This window comes from Apus apus, chromosome 4, assembly GCF_020740795.1.
Source record: "Apus apus isolate bApuApu2 chromosome 4, bApuApu2.pri.cur, whole genome shotgun sequence".
Taxonomy (NCBI): domain Eukaryota; kingdom Metazoa; phylum Chordata; class Aves; order Apodiformes; family Apodidae; genus Apus; species Apus apus.
Window position 1 is genome coordinate 65,651,805 of NC_067285.1, and position 12,390 is coordinate 65,664,194.

Below are 12,390 nucleotides of genomic sequence, written 5' to 3' on the forward strand. Positions count from 1 at the left end.
CTTACTCAACATAAGATGTAGCTGATAGTGAAAAGATTATATATTTGTATAAATATATATATATATAGGTTGTACTGTTTATTCTGGTGTTAGAATATCAAACTAAACAGTCTCTTGTAGGCAAAGTTCTACTCTAATAATAAAGTAGAAGTACACTAAGTGAGATAATATTTTTTTGCTTTGAAACCAGACATTAAGGACTGTAAAACAGTGTGAGAAGCTGCTACTGAATCAGCACTTTGTAACACTGTTAACCTTATCAGTGACATAACCAAAGACAATGCATGAGCATTTTGTATCACAGATAAGCTTTTATACATACAGATTTGTCTATAAATAATATATACCTGTGAAGGGTTAAAGGGAAACCTGTAGCATAACTACACAAAAGAACAGGGACTGACTCCTTATTCTTTCAAGGAGCAGGTGAGTAGCATAAAACAATTAGAATTTAAAAACGGGGAAGTAAGAGGTTGCCCTTTGGCTTCAGCTCCCCTTACCAAAGAGGGCTGGAGCCCTTGGCCTCAGCGACTGAGACCAGGGCAGCCCAACACCACCAGCATTAATGACACAGCATCTGATCCGTGGGGCTGCACATGCACAGCTAATGTGGGGCATGATCATTAAGGACCATCTGTTTAAATACTTAGTGACCATGATTGACAATGAGTAAAAGCTAACCATTAGCACAATCCACTAATCAATGTCAGTCAAGCAAAGAGATGCTCTGAAGTTTGCAACCAGCCTGATTCATCTGTCTTCCAACAATGTGACAGACCAAATGGACCAAATGGACCAAATGTGACAGTGACCTTTCACTGCCCAATACAAGAGATATGCCCCAGACAGTTGCGATGCCCTCCTGACAGTGGCAAATTCATTTTTACGTCTAAACCTGTCACAACAAAAGTTGCCTACCACTCACACTTAGGTTTCCCTTACATCACTTAAAATTATTTTATACCCAGAGGTCAAACATATGCACACATCCACCAGGTATCTTTACACCACTCTGCTACATTTATCTTACCTGTTACTAGATACCACTCAAAACAATTTCATGAAGTGTTTTGATTCATCTAGTTTGTGCTTTCTTTAGGTAAGTATATAAAAGGGCATCTTTTCCATCTTCCAATAATACAGTGACAGATTAAACGTTAGAGCAAGATGCCAGTAGGAGGGGACTGTATTTTCAGTTAACTGCAATAACCACTGTCACTATGCATCATTAATGACAACAACAACTATTTCCAATTTTTTTTCCAGGCTCATGCTCAATGTTAACATTACAGTCAAAAAGGACAGAAACAGACTCTCTGCTTTATAATCCAGTTCCAGAAACACCTAAATGCATAGCCCAAATTCCTAAGCTGTAAAAAAATGTATAGTTGCTTAAAAATATATATATAAAAACAGTTCAATCTACAAATTCAGTAACTCCCTTTTACCCATTAAATCTTAAAATACAGATATCTTTTCAGAGTGCTGTATCAAGTTTCAAGATTTCATAAACAGAACTGCTGTGTAATAAAAAAACCCATATATTTAGTATGTGGAAAGCGCACTATCTGGTTTTCTGAGCTTTATACTATCTTGCCACTGTACCCTTTACAAGAGTTGTGCAAAAGGACTGATGCAAAATCACCAAAGACTTCAGAAAGCACTCCAAATTTGTCTCCTTTTTAGCAAAGCCCTACTGAAGTTCAGCAGCATACTTTCCTCATTCGTGTAATTACCAATGACATTCTGAACTATGAGTTTGGTTACGTGGTTGAAGCAAATAATGTCTATGGGGTTTTGTTTGCCTCTTTGTGTGTTGTTGTTTGTTTGTTGTTTTAAACAAGTTCCCTAGCCTACTGATCCTACATTTGAGGTGAGAGGGGGTTTGTTTCAAAAAGCACCAGTAGATGGGTTAATATGTGTAATCTAAAACAGTCACAAAAACAAACTGCACAAGGTACTTCAGTATTTCGCTAATGAGAAAGATAATAGAGGATGTTTTGGTCAGTTTTCCAACTGTAATCACCACCAGAAAACAACATTGTGTCGAGGGCCACTGTTTATTTTCTGTCTATGAAAATTTGCTCTTCACAGAGAGATAGGCCTTTGTCGGAAGTCCTGTCTTATCTCTGAAGGCAAAATTGTAGCCTTCAACAATGTGCAGTAGGGCAAAACAAACAGTTTACAGAACTTTCAGTTTTTTTAAGGGAAAGCCTTTCTAATGGGAAGAAGATTAAATGACAAGAGTACATTAAAGGCCAGGGCCAGCTTCAGAAGTCTCCTTGCCTACTAAGGCTCTCATACTATTATGACAAGTACACCTTGTTCTGCTCCAATGCAAGCATTTATGTGACTTATGTAAAGCTCAAATTGGTTTACGTGTTTCCAGTAGTTTTACAAGAAAACAATCTTATTTCAGAAAAGAGAGCCATGAACGTATAGTCCCATCTACTCGTAGATTCAAAGATCTTTTTAAATATTAGTAGCCACTTGTGTGATTTTTCCATCTTGAGAATTACTGGTGAAATAAGGAACCTGATGTTGATTTTTTTTTTTTATTCTATGTTCAGATTCTGTACAAGAGATCTCTAATTGTGATTATTTAAATTATCTCAGGTTATTTTTTGGGGAAGCTCCTAAATTAATCCTGATGCAAGCAAAACTCCTAATTATTTCACTGGGTTCACTTAAGTTTGGAGTAGGACACATAATAAAAATAATAAATAATAAAAATAAAAAACAATAAAAATAATTGCAATATTTGCTGGACCAGAGAGAACAAAATAAGTAAGAATAAACAAGCTTCTATGAGAGAAAGTATGTAATATAGTATATGATAAAATTTTATTCATCTTATAGGAAAGTACAATTAATAAAACATTTTTTATACTGTTCACAATGTATATAAAGTACTGTGCTATTAATTTTTTTAAATTCTATCTGTGAGTTATTTACCACTCCATTGACTGACAAAACCTGTAAATTCCATCTGTAATTCTATTCCATCTCCAGGCATAATTAGCAACTATATAAAATGATAAGCTGTTTACATATCTCTTTCATCACTTAATTGACAAGCTAAAATATTATTTCTTTACCCCAATAATTATTTTTTTAGCAATTTATTCTATAGGTTGTTCCCTTCACAGTTTTTGGTCTGTCAAATACCATACCTACTAGCACCTTTACAGGAGTTAAACATGCAGCTATTAATTTGATGATTTTGAGGAAGCTTCTTGAATATATTACCTAACAGGTAATATTACAGGTTCATTCCTCTACCAATCTTGTTTCAGGAGGATGCTGGTTCATCTAAATACTTACATATGCATTCAACTTTAATTGCACAGGAGAATACTCTTGAAATCAGCTAGTCCTTCTAAATTAAGCAGGAGCTTAAGAACCTTGTTGAATTAGGGTCTTAAGAGATGCTGAGATTATGACAGTTTCACAAGCAGAAGTTTTGTGGTTTCCTTTTTTTTTTTTCTTTTACTTCCTTTTTTTTAAGGCTCTTATCTGATTGAGATAAATTTTCTGGAATTAGCAGAAATTGTGACACCCGTGGTATTATTTCTACACATATTTCATATTCATTATGTTCAATTTGAATAACTTGTGCAGTTAATATTGCATTTCCCTTTATTTATGTGACCTGGTTACTACAGTAGTTAGGCTTCTTTTCACTTCCTATCTGCTATCTGCACATTGAGAACAGAAATGCAGGAAAAAAGACTCCAAAGAGAAAATACGGCCACTGAGCTGGAAAGAAACTGCTTTCACTTGAAACCAGGAAGAGTGTCAGTGAACTTGAAGTGAGCAGTGGGGAAAGACTGCCATATGTGTGAGAGAACACGACTTGGGATGGCACTTCTAAGAAACAAGATGCAAAAATTCTACATCCCTAAACTATGGTAAGTCGGAAGTTGGAAATGAAGAGCAAGTAAAAAACAAATGGAGTGATGCTGAAGGAGAACCTGGTAAAGAATCGAACATGAGGTAAACACATCTACACAAATCCTAGAAGGCTAAAAATAAACTGGGGAAATGGAATGTCTATCTTTAAATGAAGACACTGATTTACAAAGCATAAATGACTGGAGTACTGTCATGTCATGACAAAATATTCAGTAAGGAATCATAAACAGTGCTGCTGTCATAGATCAACACATTTACAACAGTCTAGAAGCAAAGCTCATCAATAAGTTAACCATCTCAACAAATATCTGAGAATATGCATGGATTTAAATTCCAGGCTTAAAAATAAGAAAATAAGTTTGTGTTACTGACAAACCTGGATGGTGGTTTTTCAGTGAAAGACCAAAAGTAAGGGCAGAAAATACAACTGCTTTGGGTTACTTCAGTGATCTTAATGAACTCAAGGCAAATGTCACATACACACATTGTAGGGGAAGCTAAGCAGAGGTAAAAAATTGTATAGGTCAACGACTGTAACAGAATCAGTTTGAAGAGGAGGAGGCTGAGGGTAGACCTCATTGCCCTCTACAAGAACCTGAAAGGAGGTTGTAGGGATGTGGGTGTTGGCCTCTTCTCCCAAGTAAATAATGACAGAACCAGAGGAAATGGCCTGAAGTTGCAGCAGGGAAGGTTCAGAATGGATGTTAGGAAGAATTTCTCTACCAAAAGAGTGGTCAGGCACTGGAATAGCCTGCCCAGGGAGGTGGTGGATTCACCATCCTTGGAGGTATTCAAGAAACATGTAGATGTAGCACTTCAGGGCATGCTCTAGTGGCCAAGGACCTTTATGTGGTTTTTTTGGTAGGGTACGTGTGGTTGGTTGTTGCTGGTTGTTGGGGCTTTTTGGGTTTGTTGGGGTTTTTTTTGTGTTGATGGTTGATTCAGTGACCTCAGCAGTCCTTTCCAGTCATGGTGATTCTGTGACTCTATGACTGCCTTCTTACAACTTCTCTGTCGGTGCCTGCTTATTGACAGCTCAAGACTGCTTAGTGTTTTGAACAGACCACTGATCTGCACAATTGCAGCCTTTTCTAACGTGGGAAAGGATCAGCACAGCCTGGGCTGCATGGATATTAGGCAGCCAGTGCTTCCATGGGGTTCCTCCCCTCCTCTTCTGATTGGAAGGAAGAGAAGTGATGATAGAGAGCAGGAAGAGAATGGGTCAGTCAGGCCAGAGCAATTACTTAATCCCCCTCACTGAGGGAGTATGGCAAAACCTCACAGAAAACTTTGTATAGGCTTAATGAGACAATCAAAAGATCTTTGTAATTCTAATGTCTAGGAGCAGCTTTTCAAACTTACTGTTTACTCCATAATCTGCAATTATTGTTTGTTGATTTGTATATAAGCAACCACTTCTTCACTGTGATAATATAAAGTTTTCTCAAAAACATTTTAATTAACAAGTGAACTTCATTTATAACTCAGTCCATTGCACTGAAAAATTAGTACCCCAATAATTTCTTTTTACTTACTAAAATTTACTTCAGCTGTAATTTATGGTAGAACCTTAGAGTTCAGCATCTCTCTACTAACCCTCTTCCATCTTGTACTTTTCAGGAGGCTGATTAATTTAATGTACAAATTAATGCAAAATAGTATTCACTTTCATTATTATCACCCCAGTAAAATTAAATTGGTAATAATTTTAATTCTAACAAAAAAGCTATAAATATCTCCTTGCCTTCTCTTTTACATTTTATTTTCTATACCATCAGATTGAAGTTGCAACACCAGAGTGGGCTTGCACACTTGACTGCTTCCCTTCTCCCCAAGCTCAGCAGCAGCTGATTTACTCAGCTGTTTAAATAGACTGGCAGGCTGAGCTACTGCTGGTGTTCAACAGTCAGCCTCACCTGTTCAACCTATTGCTGCCAAACTAAAAGCATCTGACCTTATTCTGAGGCAGAGACAGTAAGCCAAATGACTTACTAAGACTGATCCACCTCTCTTTATTGTAAGTAAATGGTTTAATTGGCTAATCTCCACGTAGAAGTCTTTTCATAGATATGGATATTCTAGTTCAAAAAAGGACAGAGAATATAGCCTGGTGATCTTGTAATTTCTTGTCCTTGTGACCAGGTGGAAGCCTTAAAACAATAAAGTAACCCCTAGACTCTTTCTAGTTGTGTTCTCCTCAAAAAGCTCTCCTCAAAAAGCATTTTGGCCCCAAGGAATTGAAAAAGTTCAGCTACTTAAGTTTTAACCTCAGTTATCCTCCTTAATCAGTGATAATCAATTTTAAACTGCATCTTCCATACTACAGGGGTCCTCAGTTGCTTGCCTTAGCTAGAATTAGAGTCCCCCTGCACACCCCAGACAATGGGTCTAGTGCTTAGAAATTCCACTACTTGTTTATATTTCTGCAGCATCTTAGCTCCCAAAGTGCTTCATGACGCTATGCAAACATCGCACTGAAACTGAATCAGATCTCAGCAGAGAAGGCAAATGCCAATGAAAACTCAGCATGTTGCATGCTGTAGGAAAAGAGAACAGCAATTCTGGCAATGACAAGAATAAAAAGCAAGGCTAGATCTTTGAGATGCACAGTGCAGGCACACCCTCATTTGAAGCATGCCATCCAGAAGAATTACTTACTTCTAAATGGATTCCCGGAATATATTACTCCCCAAGCTGTGATTTTGCACAGTACAAATATATCCCATTTGAGTTCTCCTAAAACTCTAATGCGTAACAGTAGGAAAGCAAACTGATTTTTCTAAATGTCAGAAAAGTTTAATGAAGACTGAAAAAGGACATGAATGTGCCTATCTTTTACTTGGAGATGCAATTCATAGTTATCAATTATGATGTTCATTATTGAAACACAACGCAATGACTGAAGTACCCAATTCAAACTGTGTGCACTAACTAAAAAAATAAATGCAATCATAATTCCATAGGCAGACTACTTATTCCAAACCCTTAATAAATGTAAATTATCAGCTGAGGATGTGGTCCAGCCCTGCTATACCCTCCTCCCAGTTTAAAAGAAAATGCCATTACTTGTACATAAGAGATATGGACGCTTCATTTCTAATTAAGCACAGCAGGACTTTCACATTTTTATGGCACTGCCTAAAAGAAGCTCACAGATCAATTTCGGCAATGATTCCAGACTGCTCATAGAAGACTTAGAGGGCAGTATGACAGGTGTGACTGTAGAGCTGTTCTCGTGTATCGTTCAGCCCTCTTCACTGAGTCTGTGCCTGAAGTCTCAGAGGAGAATTTAGACAGAAGCTGCACATGGTTTATGCATCTTCCCCAAGAAGTCTCAGCATACTGTATGAGAGTACAGGGGGATGGTACGCCTGAAGCTTGGAAGATACAGATGGGTTTCATCCCACCTACCTAGAAGCACTGCACTGAACCTGTGTAGAGCTCCATCACACAGCTCTGAGGTGTGGATCCAAGTCAAGATGAAACCTGAGAAACTAAATTTCCCAAGGCTTACCAGTACAGAATGGCAAAGCATAAAGACAGGGAAGCAATACAGGTGCACAACTGCATATTTCAGCAGCTTGAACTCGCAAGGATAGAATCTGATTTTTCTAGCAGAAGTTGGCAGCTTTGTGGTGGTGTCCTAATTTGGCTGAAAGTTTCCATGTTTGGCTGATTCACTATTTGCCGTCATTACAGAAGGAACACATTTTAAAGTGAGACAAAGTGCACGTTTAAACATATTGCAACAGATGACCTAGATGAAATGCAAAAATGTTGCTTTAGATTTGCTAGGTCTGATTTAACCTTGCTTTTTTTTTTAAAAGAACATGTAACAGACTCAACTGAGGAAACACACACAGACTGATTCATTTCAGAGACAGGACCAATCCCTACCTATTTCCATGCACAGTCAATCAATATGTATAAGCATGCAAACTAATTCTCCATGCTTATATGAAACATATAGTTTTATTATACAGCAAACTTACTGTAATCCCCTCATACCTAATTGTTTTGACATCTGTAGGAGGACTGAATAATTTTTTCAAAAATACAAAGTTCAGGAGACTATACAGTCCTACACTTTTATTCTCTTTCTGAAGCTGGGAGAGGTAGCTGATTGTCATTTACAGAGAACTAGTAACTTCTCACAAGTCCTAGTCCAGAAATTCCAAATATATGCACACATCCCAACTCTCTCCACACCCCGCACCCCATCCCAAAGAAAATAAAAGGGGAAAACCTTTGTGAGTCTGCGTGATTCTATTTGAACATTTTCCAAAGGACTTCTTTTTTTATAGTTGTGTGGGTTTTTTGTGTTTGTTTTTTTTTTTTCCAAAATATTAAATATACATTTATCTAAACTCAGCTTTTTTGAAATAAAAACTACTTTGCTTGAAATCAAGCTGACACATAGATTAAGAGTTGTGTATTTTTCCAGTACAATAATTTCAGGACAACTGTTACTTATTAATTTTCACTTCCACTACTGAAAAGAAAAAACACCCAAACATATCCTTATCACAAAGTCCTAGCTCCAGCTCTTTATCTTAAAAATGAACAGCTGTATTCTTAGCTAATATGCTCTGATTCCTAGCAAATGATAAGTGATGCAGGTTAAGCATTCAAGTTTACAACTCAGTTCTGTTCTCTATTTATCTCCACACCAACATCAAACAAATAAAGGAATCCTAGATATTACCTCAGCATTTTGCTGTCCTTGTACTTAGTACCATAGTACCTACTACACACCTTCTCAAATTAGGTTCAAATAGATGACCTAGATCAAGAAGCTGAGCAGTTTTATGTCTCTATTTATGAACCTCTAGAAACTGATATGTTTGACAGGATTCATCTCACTTTGTGCTATAAACTGCTATGCATCTATCATGTCTCAGCTAGTTTTTCCTTTTCCCTTCAGCCTCATGCTAGACAGCAACTCATACCATCCACAATCCATGTGCATTCAAGTTTGGGGTGGTTTTTCTGGTGACTGGAGTTAACAGAAAGCAAGGTACAATTCATCACTTAGGCATTATGCACAGTCTTCAAACTATTAAGTACCCAGTCAGGGTTTATCCAAATAATCAGACTTAAAGATTTAGAAGGATATGAGTTCTTCCCTGTAATTCAATGACATAGGCTCAGAGCCTAAACACTGAGCATGGAGGATGCAACATTAGATACAATGAAAATTAAGAAAATAAAATTATTCAAATTCTTAATACTGGAAGTCAAAACACAGATTCCAAAAGAGGAGAAAGGATTAAGCCATGACTTATTGACACTGTCAGATCAGTTCAAAAACAGGATAAGGCTTTACTACCTTTACACAATACAGTGTGGTCTTGGAAAATGGAACAATTATGTATTATAAACCCAAGGCACAAAGGTGAGATTGCAAAAAAAATGAACCATGTTAGTCAGTCTAAAAGTTTTTTTTAAAAAATAAACCTAACTTGAAAAAGTTGTTCCATCTTCTTGTTTGGTGAGATTTTGCTTTTTTGTTTTGTAACTGGGGCCTGAAACCATTATAACAACTTACTTCCAAAAAACTCTTTTCACCAAGATTGTTAGCAACCTTGCAAAACACTCTTGTTGAGGTTGGGAAGCAGGGGGTTCTTGTCAAGGGAGGCTTGTTTAATTTGCTGTGCTTTTTTTGCAAACAGCTCAGACTATTTCAAACAAGCATTCAAAGTTCTTACTCAAAGTGAACCAGATCATTAAACTTTGGCTCCCACTGTGCTCACATTTAAGCATGTATATGACATCACTCAAATGCGTAACCTTCTTGACCTTTCTCTGGGATCAGACATCAGAACTATGTTAGGGTTTGCCTATCACCAGAATGAGGAACAAACACAAATACTCTAATTAGAAGCCGCAAGTACACTGCAAAACTTTCAATAAAGACACTCCCAACTTTATATTGAAAATTAATAGAATTCAGTTTTTTCAAGACTTTTTCTGGGTTAGCATCAGATCTAAGAGATGCCTGAAATCCTTCCAAATGAGAATACTTTTTTGACAGCCCATTAACTTAGCCATGCTATTTATGTCATTTTGCTTGCTTCTCTGATCACTTCTGAATCACTGTGAAAATGACATTTAAGAGTTATGCGGGAAGGTTTCAGGGGCACCATACTAAAAGAAAGATTATAAAGGGGATAAGAAGAGGAGCTGCTGTCTGACGTCGCAGAGTTTACAGTCAAGCTAAATTCACTTATCAATTCCCATCCTATCAACATTCATTAGTAAGTTCAGTGCAGGGTCTGAACACCTCATGGGCTACTTGTCAAAGGGACGAAAAGAGAGGTAAGAAATTATGTAAAACTATTTCCCTTGACAGCACAGACACAGATGGAGACTTCATTCTCACCATATTGTCTGCTTTAGTGCCATCCCTAAAGCCATTAACTATCATAATGACGGGGCTCTAGTTATTTATTTCTTCACAATTTCCTGATGTTTTTTACAGAAGTACGTCAACGTGCTGAGTGTTATGACAAGCCTTTGTGTTTGTCCTTGAAAGCGCCTGCCACATGCAAAATGCTCGATCTAAGGTATTCACTTATCAGCAGAAGTACAAAAATACCAGTTCTGTACAGTAACTGATCTAACATGAAACAGAAACATGTTACACTCATTTGCTGCATATCTGTGCTTACTTGTGTCAGGGCTTGAGAATTTTTTTTAACCTCTCTGGCTTTTAGTGTTGATTAAAACCAGCAGATAACAGTTACTATTACTGGTATGTTATAGTCTGTTTTACTTCAAATGTTCTTGTGAAAATTATCATACTTCCTGATTTACAGGAAAAAAACCCTGATGTTCTCCAAATTACAATTTAATTCAAAATAAAATAAATATATAGAAATGCAGACTGATAAAATAAAGAATTATCCCTTTCACATTCTTCCCCTGCAGGTACCCTGACAGTAGAAAAGCAGAAAAAGCAAAACAGAACTGCTAGAGTGATGCATTTTGTTTTCCTAACATTTTTATCCCAGGTGTACTTATGCCAGTTTTCACATGACAAGCCAAATTCAGCCTTGGACAGACACCACTGGCACAATCATGATCATTTCTGTTGGGGCTGCACACATGTCTGCCTCTGCAGGGCAGAGTTTACCCCTTACATCATTGAAGGCATTTTAAGAAGTGTTTACATGCAGCAAATTATTAATAAAGAGCTGTGAAATCCACCGTTTGTCTGATTTCTCTTACTTAGAAACTAGTTAAATCCTTCCAGTTAGCCTATGTATGATCCATGGACACTGTCTTTCTGCTGTGTTTGGTCTCCCCCCCGAAAGAGTACTCACACCTGTGCTATTCATAGCACTGCTTGTCAATGCAGTGCAGCAACCTAGTTTCAATGTAGTTGGAATGGTAGCTTTGATGTTCAGAGCTACTGCTCAGCAGAAATTAACAGGAAAACATTTGGGCCTTGTAATCATAGTGATGTTTATAATTTGCTGCAAAGTAATTCAGCTAATAGGTTCTTAACTAGAATAAGCTCTGTGGTGAATGGATACAAAGAATGTGCGCATGTACTGGACTAAGAGTCACTTGCAGGTGATAAAACTGGCTGCCAGCTTGAGTGTCATGTAATTGAACAGGATAATTTGCCAATTTTTTTTTAATCTTAGTTTAAAAAAATGAAACTTCTAAGTATCAGCCACTTATAGTCAAAAGGCCTCATTCAGTGGCCTGCACTCAAGGTGCAGAGATGCTGTGTAATAGTTGAACAAATTTGTGACAGGCCAACTTGACGTGTGTATGTGCATGTACACCTACAAACATCCATACATATAAGCATGCACGTGTACTCATACGCAGAGCCTCTCTCTCCCCCCTCAAATAATCCCTAGAGTAGGGAAAATACAGGAATTTAAAATAATTTCTTAAAATAAGTATATCCTTCACACTAAAATTTATTTTGTATTCCTGCATCCTTTAAAAGAAAAAATAAACTTATTTTGGGAAAACTGAAGAAGAGGCTATAGCTGAGGTCACTATTTCCACTTATTTTAAAAAAATATCAGAGCTCTGTGAGATTTTATCAATAAACATAGCTCTTATACCTCCAAAATGAAGACTATAACCTTCTCTCTGTGTTTACCTTTAGGCACAATTTTATCATTTTGAGGACTGACATGTAGTATCATTTTAGAGCTAGAAATACTACTGAAAGGCTTTAACTGGGAAGCTGGGACCATTCACTTGCCCTCCAAGGGCCACATGTGACAATAAACACATAAAAATGAGATGCATGAGGTACTACAAATCTGCTTCATGCAAATAGTAATACAGTAACGACTAAAAAGCACAGTAATTACATTTGCAAATATGTATTTCTTTAAGAGGAAAGTACAGTTGATTAAAACTCTAGTGATTTATAGCGGGAAGGTGCATTTCATATACTCTGCGGAACATCTTGTGTCAATCAGATTTTAGTTCCTCTGTGGTGTT